We start from the raw sequence: 13,518 nt of genomic DNA, 5'->3' as shown, positions 1-13,518 counted from the left end.
TACAATGGTAAAATATGCATGGGGTTTCCCAGTCTTTCACCAAAATAAAACCGAGGGATTGGCCGATCGTTCCAGACTAGTAAAAACAGGTAGAAAAAAATCTAACAGATTTGCAAGCAGTCTGACCGCAAAGCAGGTGGCGAAAGCCATTTGTGGGAATTTTTCAGTATGGTTAAAGGTCAAAGGCCACAAAAGTGATCAATAAGTGAATGTCTGTCTGCAAAAGCCCCTCCGACACCTCACCCTTGCTCCCATTTTTTTCTTTTTGGCTCTGATTTATTCAGGTTTGTGGTGGCACAGAGGGCTTGACTCAGCCTGCTGCCAGACAAAGCCCCTACAGTGCAATGAGTATTATTCAGATCCCATATCTGCCTCGAATCCTATGAGATCACCACAATGCTATGTCTCCAAGACAGAAAAGACTTCACATTCTGAGCAAGATGCTATTTTGCAAGTGGAAGCCCCGTTTGACTGATGCTTTACAGACAAGAGGAACGGAGACAGCGCAGACAAGCCTGCAAATACACACAAACTGCTGCTTTGTCTTAATTTGGGATTGGCTGGGTTTTGACCGGAGCACCATCTTCTCGTATTCAACAGAATAGTAGAGACAATTTGTTCATTTTATGACGGGTAAATCAATTATATTGGACAATTAGATAGGCTAATTAGATCTTGTGTTGTGTAATTAGTAGTTGAAGCACTTTAACGTATGCTCATAATGAGGAAATCTAAATAAACTAATTATAAAAAAACAAGCTCAGATGTGTGCTCAGCCACATTTACACGTTTATTGTTTTCATGAAACCCAATAGGCAAAGTATCTACCACACTCTAAGCCACCTTTCATTCCAAATCAATGTTCAAGAGACTATTTAACAGTCTTACTTTGTTTTTGGTGAAGGATTGAACAAATTCAATAGAAAAAACATTATACAAGTCTAAAAAAATGCCATTAATAAAAATAAGGTGATCTTCTACAGTGTCATGTCAAACAAAGTAAGTTCCCATGTATTGTACAAACCGATGAGAGACCTTGACTATGATTCAGAATTTGAGCTCTTGGCTGATCTATACCTGCTGAGTCGCTCTTTTTGTAACACTGTTGGTCACAAAAGCTTCAGAGCAGCATCTGTTTTCTACAGTTGCACCTGAAGGCAAATCTGTAATGGCAGGAGTAATCTGAGACAAGTCTTCTCAGCCATGCAGGCAAAACGAAAGACGGGGCACTTTTACGGCTTTTCTAATAATTAGTGATAGCTAGACATAAAACTAAAATAAATCACCCAGAAATAAAATTAAACTGGCATCCCTTGATGGAAATAATATTGTCTGCCACGTCGAGTGCCAAAGTTTTAAACAAAGATCTCATGTGACCCATTATCACTTGAAGTATGTTTAGGGATAAGTCTCAGCTACTACCACACTAAATTTGAGCTCAAAGTCTGTAAAATTGATTGAGCTATATTCCTTTTTTAAAATTACTATGATTGATTAGCTGTGGCAGCCATCTTGAATAGTGTTGATTCCAACAGTTAATTCCAAAGTTGTAACTAAAAATTGTGCATAAGCACTTAGAGTTTGCATTTGGGATGACTCTCAGCTACTACCCCACCAAACTGTAGCTTAATATCTATTAAACTGAGTTAAAGCTATTTTTACGTTGGCTAGGTTTAAATAACAAATACACCCACACACCCATGTATACACATAAATACAGACGTGCAGGAACAATATCATCAGCCTGTCATGTTTCTTCCTCCCCCCGTCATGTTTTGCCTCCGTCATTCTGCCACACCCACTCTTCACCCACAGCTCAATGAGCACTCATGCCCTGCACCTGCGTCCCACTCTATATAAGAGCTCCATCCACTCAGATTTCTGCCAGATTATCAAACCCTTCGTGGTATTAGATGTCCAGCGCTTCGCTCACGTTCATGCCTGTTTGTCTTGTTTTGACCTCACGCCTGTCTCTTGGATTTACCGCTCTGCCTGATCCACATCTGGTTTTGTTCTGCTTTTCTGACCCTGGTAACGACTACTCTTTTTGCTCTATGGATAGTGGATTAAGGATCACTCTCTGGATTTGTTCTTGGACGTCTGACTCCTCGTGCTTGACCCCTGCTTCGCTTGATAAGATTGCCCTGCTGTCAGTACTAATCACAGCATTAAAGGCCTCCCTCTGCAGCGGGCTTCCCACCAGTTACAGTGACGTTGCATCATCAAGTTCCAACTGATGGCTCCCACCTCACCTGCCTGAGAAGGTTAGTGGCTGTTTTCTGCTTTCAAGCAAGCTCCCTGAAACTTACAGCCTACTAATTATTTCATCTCTAGAGTACAGATTTGTTCCGGCGACTGGACCCAGACTCCCACCAGCAGCTGCAAAACAATAAATTGTTTTACCGTTCTTGTTGTGTGGCTGAATTGTTGAATCTAAAAACCAGGTTCTTGTCACAGCCTTCACCTTTTGGTGGATGTGATTAAAGAACAAATGCACAATAAACATTTGAATTTTGCAAGAATAGTGGAAGGATTTAGTGAATAAATTGTCAATTTTCCTATGAACATTGTTGAACGATGACAAAGTTTCAAACTAAAACACACTGAAATTTTATTTGTTTATCAAGAAGTCTTAAAAAAAAAGATAAATATGTGATTTCTTTGTAGTCCATAGCATTTAGGTGTAAACTTATCAGCAAAACCTTATTACGCAAGTCACTTTTTTTTTTTTAAGCTGTTCCCTTCTTCATGGCGAGCATGAAGCTACACAGTGAGCAAACTCACATTAAGATTTAACAATTGTTTAATGCTGTGTGAACTTATGGGGGTGGAGGAAGATGCGAGTTCGTCAAGGGGATTCGAACCGGCGACCTTCTGATCACAGGCTTGCCTTCTCTAACCTCCGCTCCACCACTCCTCCCAGCTAAGTCGCATACAATGCCAAAATTAAATGTTCTGGTAATATGAATCCTTGCTTTCCAGAGTTTCTTCCAAAATTAAATTGTATAAATAACTTCAAATTATTGTCGGTGTTGGTGTGCAGAATTTTGTTCCAGAGCATTTTAAAATCAAACCGGTTTGTATATAGAGTGCCTTCAGGATTAGCTTCCCCCCCCCCCACTGACCTGGTAATGTTAATCATGTTAAATTATTGCTGCTGTCAGCAAACATACAAGACAACCCCACTGATAACAGGTCAGGTAAGTCTCACTCTGCCAAGTCTTTCAAATAAATCTGAATTTCCAATGTGTCGTTTGTATCAGTGTGCACGCACACCCCGGGCAAAGTCAATTCATCCTCTGAAGAACATTTGTAAAGAGTGGTTTAAACTGTGCAGTCGCCTGCAGCAGTGCTGCGTCTAGCATATCTCTGTGGTAACCATATATAAACAGCTCTACAGAAAAAGTCCATTGCCCGTTCACGGCACACATGTGAACTCCCACGTGTGGGGAGTCACAAAAACGTCCCATACACATCTCTGTCAGATGGATCATAGTGATCTCCTACGCTCTGCTCGAGTTAAAGGGGGTTTCCACTCTACAGTCTTATGCACGATGGAGCATGTACATATATAAAACTGATGTGTTATTATGTCATTACGTGTAGTCCACAGAAGGTCTGAGCAGTTTTTATGTTTAAACCTTTCGTTAAAATGTGATAAGGCTCAGAAACCATGGGACCTTTGAATCTTTGGAGCATAAATACGATGTAGACGAAAGGGAGATCCCCTCGCTTTCAAGTTCAAGCCACATCAATGTAAATGGTGTTAAAGTTATTCACTATAAAATGATTAGTGCACTGCATTATAACAGAGTGGTGTGTAGCGCTGGAGGCATAATTCCCACAGACAGCATCTTCAAAGTTTCTGAAAGTTTGAAAAAGAGTGTATCTTTAAATTGCAGTAGGTTTTGCATCTTAGCGTTTGTATTGCCTTTGAGTTGCTTTTTCTAAATTATAGATGTTTCCGAGTAAAATTTACAGTTGGATTTAAAGAAAAAGTTCAAATGAATAAAAAGTTGACATAAGAATGCACCACATGAGGTGTTTGTTCTGATGGAAAAGTTCCTTCTCACTAAAACTGTAGAGTTTAACACAGAATAAAATCTCGGTGATTACAGTTTTAAGATATTGGTCACTTTAGCTAAAAATGCCAGAAAAACCCTTGTTTTAAAATCTAATCTGTATTCTGGCATAAACAGTCTCCAGGGAGGTCACTCACCTCTGACAACATGACATCAGCAGACGGCATTTTAATCGTGCTCTTCTGACCTGCTACACGGAGTCACTGAAATCATCATTCCGCTAGCTGCAACCAGTTCTTTTGTTTTTTGTTTGTCAAAATAATGACTTATCTATAAGTAGTAAGTGTAATGAGTGCACGAGTTCTTAGTGCATATTTGGTATTAGGACAATTATGCACTCCAGCCATCATGTGATCAAAAAGGCATGGATAGCACTGTTGTATCTGGCTTGGACTTACTGACAACAGCATGTATTTTTTCATCGTACAACACGTCATTGTTAGCCCAAAAGTTCTTCCACGTGTTCTAAAATATCCCGACAATAGCCACAGTTCATCATACTGGCTGGGCTAAATCACAGACAATCCCACCACTGCAATGCATCTCTGAGGGGCCAGCCTCTCCCCTTTCACTCCCACCTGATGTTCTGCTTCTTGCTGTTTACACTGAGAACCCTGGATGAGAAACAATTTCTATACTGCTGCACCCAGCTTAGATAATGCATTCAAGCTGCTACCTGCTTTTTGTCATTTTACCAAGCTTGAAATGTGTACTTACAGTATGTAATCCCACAGCAATCTAAGAAAATGTGTGAAAATAGCACCAAAAAAGTTGCATTTCTTGATGACATAGCCTCTTGCCTTGCATGCCAAAGCTGTTGTGTGATGTTAGCAGTCAAAGAATATTTCGGGGATAAATGACAACTACTACAGCACCAACATTTTAGCTCAATGTCCATAAAATTAGTTGAGTTATATGGTAGCCATTTGTGTTTTTTCCAAAGGTTGCATACCTTCTTGAACTGGGTTGGCTCTAAAATGTTAGTTGTAGATGTCCAGTAGTCAAACAATGAAGATCTGGGAGACACTTGTGGAAGCTAGACTTTGATGAGAGGTAACTTGGGGTCCCACTTGTAAATGAGTCTTCAAAGATCAATGTGATTTATCTGAGTAAATAAAAGGTTGAATGAACGAATAACTGTAAGCAACATTATGTTTTCATGCCAAGAAAGAGCGCCACAGATGCCATTTTTGCTTTGAGAATTCTGATGGAGAAGTACGGAGAAGGTCAGAAAGAACTTCATTGTGTCTATGTGGATTTAGAAAAAGTATATGACAGGGTGCCTAGGGAGGAGGTGTGGTATTGCATGAGGAAATCTGGAGTGGCAGAAGTATGTTAGACTGGTACAGGACATGTATGAGGACAGCAGGACAGTGGTGATATGTGCTGTAGGAGTGACAGATAGCTTCAAGATGGAGGTGGGAGTGCATCAAGGATCGGCTGTGAGCCCCTTCTTGTTTGCTCTCGTGATGGAACAACTAACAGAGGAAGTCAGGCAGGAATACCCGTGGATGATGATGTTTGCAGATGACATTGTGATCTGTGGTGAGAACAGGATACAGGTGGAAGAGATCTTGGAGAGGTGGAGGTATGCACTTGAAAGAAGAGGAATGAAAGTCAGCCTTAGTAAGACTGAGTATGTGTGTGAATGAGAGGGAGGCTGGTGGAACAGTGAGGCTACAAGGAGCAGAGGTCACAAAGGTGCAGGACTTCATGTACTTGGGGGCCACTGTCCAGGAAAATGGGGAATGTGGTAAAGAGGTGAAAAAGAGAGTCCAGGCAGGATGGAGTGGATGGAGAAAAGTTTCAGGAGTGATTTGTGACAAAAGGGTGTCAGCAAAGGTCAAAGGAAAAGTTTACAAGACAGTGGTGAGACCAGCAATATTGTATGGTCGGGAGACAGAGACATGGACAAAAAGACAGGAGAAAGAACTGGAAGTGGCAGAAATGAAGATGTTGAGGTTCTCCTTAGGAGTGACAAGGATGGATGAGATTTAGGAATGAGATCATCAGAGATACAGTACAGGTTGAACAACTGGGAGATAAAGTTAGAGAGGCCAGACTGAGATGGTTTGGACATGTCCAGAGGAGGGACAGTGGGTATACTGGTAGAAGGATGTTAGAAATGCAGCTGCCAGGAAAAAGACAAAGCTGAAGGCTAAAGAGAAGATATATGGATGCAGTTAGAGAGGACATGGATGTAGTTGGAGTGAGGACAGAGGACACAGAGGACAGAGTGAGAGGGATGAGGATGACTCGCTGTGGTGACCCCTGAAGAGGGAAAAGCCGAAAGAAGAAGAAGAAGAAGAAAATAAGAAAAAGTAGATGTTCAACGAGGCATGGTGACTCAGTTGGTAGAGCTGTTGCCTCTCAGCCAGAAGGTTTCCAGTTCAATTCTCGGCCAGGGGCCTTTCTGGGTGGAGTTTGCATGTTCTCTCCGTGCATGCGTGGGTTTTCTCTGGGTGCTCCGGTTTCCTCCCACAGACCAAAAACATGCATGTTAGGCTGATTGGCAACTCTAAATTGTCCCTAGGTGTGAGAGAGTGAATTGTACAGGGTGTCCCTCGCCTGTCGCACAGTGCCTGCACATGGGCACCAGTGGCACCAGTGGCACCAGTGACCCCAGTGACCCGAAAAGGAAGAAGCAGGTAAAGATAATGGATAGAAGATGTCTGAATGTCTAAAAACAACAGGTGTTGTTTATATTCTATTATTTACATTATATTTTCTTATTCATTGAGTTTTTAGTTGATACACTTTAGGAGGTCTGCAACAGGGTTTTTTTGTTGTTTTTTTTTTTGTAACTTTTATTATTAAAAATTTTAATGCACATTTGTTTTTGTAACTTGAGTACATGTACATACTCACTCCTCCAACCTCATTTTAAGGGCTAAGTGGAGGGAAATTAAATGTTTAGAGGTAAAAAAAAAAATCAAATCAAATCAAATATAAATAGGTGTTAAAACTAAAGTTACAGATTTGTCACATAGCTAGTAATTCTATGAAATACATACAATAACTGAAAATATATTTTGTCTCTTGATCAAAGAATTTGATTTAAGGGCAGGACCTGTATCACTGTTGTCAAGCTGGTAAACTGTTACTGGCCCAGCAGGGTTGACTGACCATAAAGTTAACGTCCACCCCTGATAGAAGTGCTTCGAATACTTCGTGAGCACTAACATTTCACAACATACACTTCAGTTAATCATAATTTTATTCAGGTAAAAAAGAATTACAGAGTACACACGACAAAATATGCAATAGTGTAACAGTAACTTTAAAAGCTCTTTATCATCCATCAGCATAAAAAGGTTGTGCTCATCATGACTGAACACAGCAACATGTCCAGCTTTTAAATTCTACTGCATGAACTGCCACAATTTATCACCAGGTCAAATCATAATGAATAAAATTATCCTAATTTTCCAAACAACTTGTGTTTTAAAGTCCACTCTGTTCGGTTATTTAGTCGTTTAGGTTATTTAGCAGGCAGTCAGGGGATTTAAAGCCAATATAAACAGTGGGATGATTCCCCAGGAACCTCATTGTGTTAAATGTTGTTGTGTTTACAAATGCACGCACCCCGGCCCGTTGGGTCTTGTGTTTGTGTTGAAGCAGATAGGAATGACAGATGAGGATTGCACACACCCTGAACCAGAACTGAAGACTTCCTTCCTCGTGTACTTCGTCTGCACACCAAACACATTAGGAAAAAATAACATCCATGTAATCCTCACAAACCTGAAGAGAAAAGTTGGACTTGAACAAATGTCACTACGAGCATGTGATTTTTGTATCTTGCAGGTCAGAGGTCAACGAAAATGTACTGGATGTCAGATAAAAAGACCACATATGCACTTATAGTCTTTCATTCTCAGCTAGTTAAGTAAAACATATGCATTAGTTTGAATATAATCACTTTCTCGAGGTCCATCCTTGCAGGCTGCCAACACAATGTAACAGCTCAGAAACATCAGAAGGTAAAAACATAAAACCCTGCTTTCAGTTTTATATCAGATAGTCTTATCTGAAACCCACACAGGGAAGAAATGCATTATATATATATATATATATATTTTATATATTTTCTATTATTATGAGTGAATGAGCCCCTCCCTGAGAAAACACATGGTGTGGAAACACTTTGTATTCCCAGCTATTTCAACACCAAATTGTCATAAATCTTTAGAAAATCACTGCAAGTCTCAGTCACTTATAGGCAGGACCACCCAATCTATATTCTCTTCCAGATATGTGTCTGGAAGGATTTACTTTCTGGAGCAACAATCAAACCTTGGATGTGAGTTTGGCTCTCCAAAAACTGGAAATCACAGTTTTATTTACACGTTAAAGAACACTTCTACTTTCTCAAGAAAGCAAACCACAGAATAAAGATGTTCAAAGAATGCATCTAGAATTGTCCCCGAATTTTCTAGGCATTATTAGCACAGGTACAGGAAAGGGTAAGCAATGGAGAAAAACGTCAAATCTAATTAAATTTAGAAAGACCTGTCACTCTCCTGAAGCTAAAAAAAGTGAGAGTAAGGAGGGTGTCTGGGTAGCACTTGAGTTTTGACAGCTGTCTTTAAATTTGCAGTAAAAAAAAAAAAAAAACCAACATGTATATTGAGTATTTCACATGAGCGAACAACACAAGGCAAGCTTTTAAACCTGTTTTACTGGCATGCTTTAGGATGAACGAGACGAGCTCTACACTTACATGTGGTGCTGTTTGTGTCCATGGTGCTGCTGATGCTCTTCATGTGAGAACTGCTGAAACTAGTGAGGCTCCATGATGACAGTCTGCGCGTGTGAGGGCGCGTGGAACAGTGAACACTGCTGCTGCTGACAGATACAGCAAGATACAACACACCGCAGCCAGGGCAGGAACTGCTCCGCTGGGTCCTACCGCCGACCCTGTACAGATCCATTCACAAGGACGGAGCCCTCCCGTTAAAGGGATAGTTGGGATATTTTGAAGCGGGGTTCAGAAGGATTATTAGTACTCAGTGCAGAGAAATCTATGAAAATAAATGAAATGATTTCAAACAGAGTGGCACGGTGGCTCAGTTGGTAGAGCTGCTGCCTCTCAGCTCGAAGGTTGCCGGTTCAAATCCCAGCATGGGACCTTTCTGGGTGGAGTTTGCATGTTCTCTCTCTGTACGTGTGTGTGTTTCCTCCAGGTGCTCCAGTTTCCTCCCGCAGCCCAAAAACATGCATGTTAGACTGATTGGTAACTCTAAATTGTCCCTAGCTGTGAGTGAGAGTGAATGGTTGTTTTGTACCATTGTGTTCTACCATGTTGCTTACTACATTTATTCTGGACCATGTACATGTTAGATGGATGTTAGATGGATAGAGGTCGTATTTCTTTTTCACTTTTTGGTGTATTGTTTTGGAATTTTGTTGCATACTTTGATATGTCTGGGTTTTTTTTTTTTTTGGTTTGTTTTGTTTTTTGTTTTTGGCAAATATAATAGTTCTTCTCGTTCTGAGCATTTCATTGCATTGTTGCCCTTAAATTGACCTGCACATGGCAAATAAACAACAAACTAAATTTGTCTCTATGTGTCCCTGTGATGGACTTTTGACCTGTCCAGGGTGTCCCCCACCTCTCGCACAGTGATTGCTGGGATCACCCACGACCCGAAAAGGAAGTGGGTAAATATAATGGATGGATGGATGGATGGATGGATGATGTACATCCAGTTCTTACCACAGACAATGTTCTGTTTAGAAAACTGCAAAAAAAATAAAAATAAAAAAAGTGACAAAAAATTTGAGAACTACTGAACTAAAGGAGTCAAGGATTTAAGGTTTTTTTTATTGTCATACCAGCTCACATTGACAAGTTTATGGTGCAAAATTCGGACTCAGGTCTCAGATCAACAACACAATACCATGCACAAGTGTGGAAACAGCATTTGCATCGTAGTATTCTTTCACAGAAGTGTTTTCGAGAACAATTTATTTTATGGGACTGAAAAAAAAAAGAAAAAAGAAACTGGCACTCGTTTGGCTAGTCGTTAGCCATTACCCTAAACTGGACAAACACTTTTGCACCTTCCTCTTTACTCTGTGACTCCTGTAACAGCTGATAAGTTAATATTTGATCTGGCAGATAATAACTTCAAATAGGATGACATTTTTTTCTTTCAGCTGCTCCCTTCTTCAGGGGTCACCACAGTGAGTTAACTATCCCTTTAATTCTAGCTAATAGACCATTTTTTTCCCCACATCATTGAGACGTTTTAAAGAAAGCATTGTCATATGTCTGAAAAACAATTGGCTAGATATTAGCATAGCTTGAAGCAGGACTCTAGGCCTTGGGAGTAGGGTAGTGTTTACTAAAGGTCCGCTGCAGGGAGTGGCCCTTTAAAAATCCAGGAATGAAAAGGGCTCTGAAAAATTGCACAAGAGATATTGATCATGTGAACCTTGGGGCCCACCGAGACGGTTTATACATAGGTTTCATATAGTACATAGAATTGCATACTACGCCCCTAGCTTGGAGGAAGACTTGCCTTTTTTTCACAATTTGTGTTCTAAGTACTGGTCAGGGCCAATAATTGCACAAGGCCCCGGGGTGCTTGCAGAAGCTGCTAGACCACACTAGGGCCTGAGGTGTTTGCTGAAGCTGATGGATCACGTTGGTGCCTGGCTACCTGCTGGAATTTGTTTTACCATTTAATGAGTTCTGAGAGCTGTAGTTAATGGCTTTTTAAAATCAGTTTAATCTCTGTATCAGTTGTGAGGGACTTGGGGTCAGCCGTATAATGGTGAGTACATTTGACAATGTGCTCAACCTTCAGGTTATCACACATAGTACTTGTGCTTTGGCCAGTGAACACTGTGCTACCATCTCAGCTGGCATATGATATAAACCTGTCACCAATCTTTCCCAGAGACCCATTTGAACAACAGAACTTGGTAACCTTGCACAGTTTTACCACGTCTCAAGAGACATACTGCTTGGCGTCTCATATTACATCTCATATTTACCAAGTAAGGCTACAGTACTATACAGAGAATTTTGATTGTCTTATTATTACTTTTATCAACTTGCGTGTGAAGGAGAGGGAGGCCGGTGGAACAGTGAGGCTACAAGGAGCAGAGGTCACAAAGGTGCAGGACTTCATGTACTTGGGGTCTACTGTCCAGGAAAATGGGGAATGTGGTAAAGAGGTTTAAAAAAGTGTGTCCAGGCAGGATGGAGTGAATGGAGAAAAGTTTCAGGAGTGATTTGCAACAAAAGGGTGTCAGCAAATGTCAAAGGAAAAGGCTACAAGACAGTGGTGAGACCAGCTATGTTGTATGGTCTGGAGACAGTGGCATTGCCAAAAAGACAGGAGAAAGAACTGGAAGTGACAGGTATGAAGATGTTGAGGTTATTCTTGGGAGTGACAAGGATGGATAAGATTAGGAAAAAGATCATCAGAGGTACAGCACACGTTGAACAACTGGGAGATAAAGTTAGAGAGACCAGACTGAGATGGTTTGGACATGTCCAGAGGGGGGACAGTGGGTATATTGGTAGAAGGATGTTAGAAATGTAGCTGCCAGGAAAAGCCAAAGAGGAGATATATGGATGCAGTGGATGCAGAGGACAGAGTGAGATAGAGGAGGATGACTTGCTGTGGTGACCCCTGAAGAGGGAAAAGCCGAAAGAAAAAGAAGACGTTCAACCTAATGCAGGCCCTAGGTTGCAGTTTATTCAGTCACCATTTGATTTTAAGTCCTTATCTGGTTTCAAAATTGTTCATCTCAATGTGTGCAGTTTTAATCCAAGATGGACATGGTCAGAATGTGGATCAGCTCAACAGATGTGGATGTTGTTGTGATTACTGAAACATGGTTGACTAAAACTATTGCTAATGAGGACGTTAACATGTCTGGGTACAATATTCATTGTACCGACAGACCCAAAAAAGGTGGTGGAGTCACAATTTTTTGTTAAATCTAAATTTCTCTTCCAGTTGGTTCTGTCTGAATCCATCAGCGAGCGGTTGGAATTTTTAGCATTAAATGTGGAGATTGCTGAGGACTTCTGTGTAACTGTGGTGGGGGTGCTACCTGCCACCAAGGAATCACTAACTCATTTAAAGCATCTTTTATCTCAGCTAAATTATAATGAGCTTACTTTATTTTATTTCAGTTGGTGATTTCAATTGGGATTGGCTTCAACCAGATGATGTGAAGTCTTTTTGTGACTCCATAAATCTTACACAGTTGATTCACCTACTAGGCCAAACATTAAAAACCGTTAAAGGTCCACCTAGATAGATTTAATTTTGAGAAATGCTCCTCATAAGTTTACATCTCTGGATGTTTTTGCACTGATTTGAGTGACCATTGTGTTATTGCAGCACTGAGAAACACCACGGTCCCCAAATCAAAGCCTTATTTTGTTTTTATGAGAAATCCTAATGAACAAGCTTTTCATCATGATTTGACAAATTATGACTGGGATAAAATAGAACTGATCCTTGATGTGGAGTTAGCTTGGGGTTGGTTTAGGGATGACTATGCAAATTGTAAATAAACATGCTCCGCTAAAGAGTAAAGGGGCAATAAAATCTATGGTTCTCATAATTCATTAATACAATTTTGCATGGGCCAAGGCAAGGAAAACAGGTTTAACTAATGACTGGCCGTGTTTTTTTAACAACTATGAAATAAATGCACTTCTCTTATCGAGAAAGCCAAATCAGATTATTACTCATCCTTTTCCAATGAAAATATTAACAACCCACACAAGTTTTGTAAAGGTATTTACTAAATCTCTATCGGTCAGTAAACACACTGTTTTTACCCTCTCATTTAAAATGGTACTGTTCCCGTTTCTGACAGAATGGAGGTATTAAATTGTTTTAACAAGCATTTTATTTCTTCAGGGTCTTAGTTTGACTCTATGGCTTCTGTTTTGGTCAAATCCTGTATAGATCTTCCAATATATACAGATCAGCCTTTTAACTTTTTACGCTTCTCCCTCCAGGAAGTTCAAAGAGCCCTTAAAGGTTTAGATCATTAAATAAAAAAAGTACTGTAAAAACTGTACTTTTTGTAATTGACTACTGATATTTTAGTTGAGTCCCTTGCATACCTTATTAATCTTACAGAGGAAAATAATGAAATTCCCTTTTGTATGGAAGTCAGATTATATTGTGCCTTTATGAAATAGTGGTGATCCAACAATATTAACTAGACCAATATCCAATCAATCAGTGCTGACTAAACTTCTAGAAACTATTGTGAGTGAGCAAATAAAAGTTTTTACATTGTAATACTATATTAGCAGAATACCAGTCAGGCTTTAGAAAAAAAAATCATTGTACAATTACAGCTGCAGTGAAGGTGGTAAACATTACTGTTGCTCTTGATAAGAACTAGCAGCCTTTGATCCTGTTGATTATCAGATTTTAAAACTTAAACT

This window comes from Nematolebias whitei, chromosome 4, assembly GCF_014905685.2.
Source record: "Nematolebias whitei isolate Nwh7 chromosome 4, NemWhi1, whole genome shotgun sequence".
NCBI lineage: Eukaryota > Metazoa > Chordata > Actinopteri > Cyprinodontiformes > Rivulidae > Nematolebias > Nematolebias whitei.
This window is presented reverse-complemented; position numbering follows the sequence as displayed.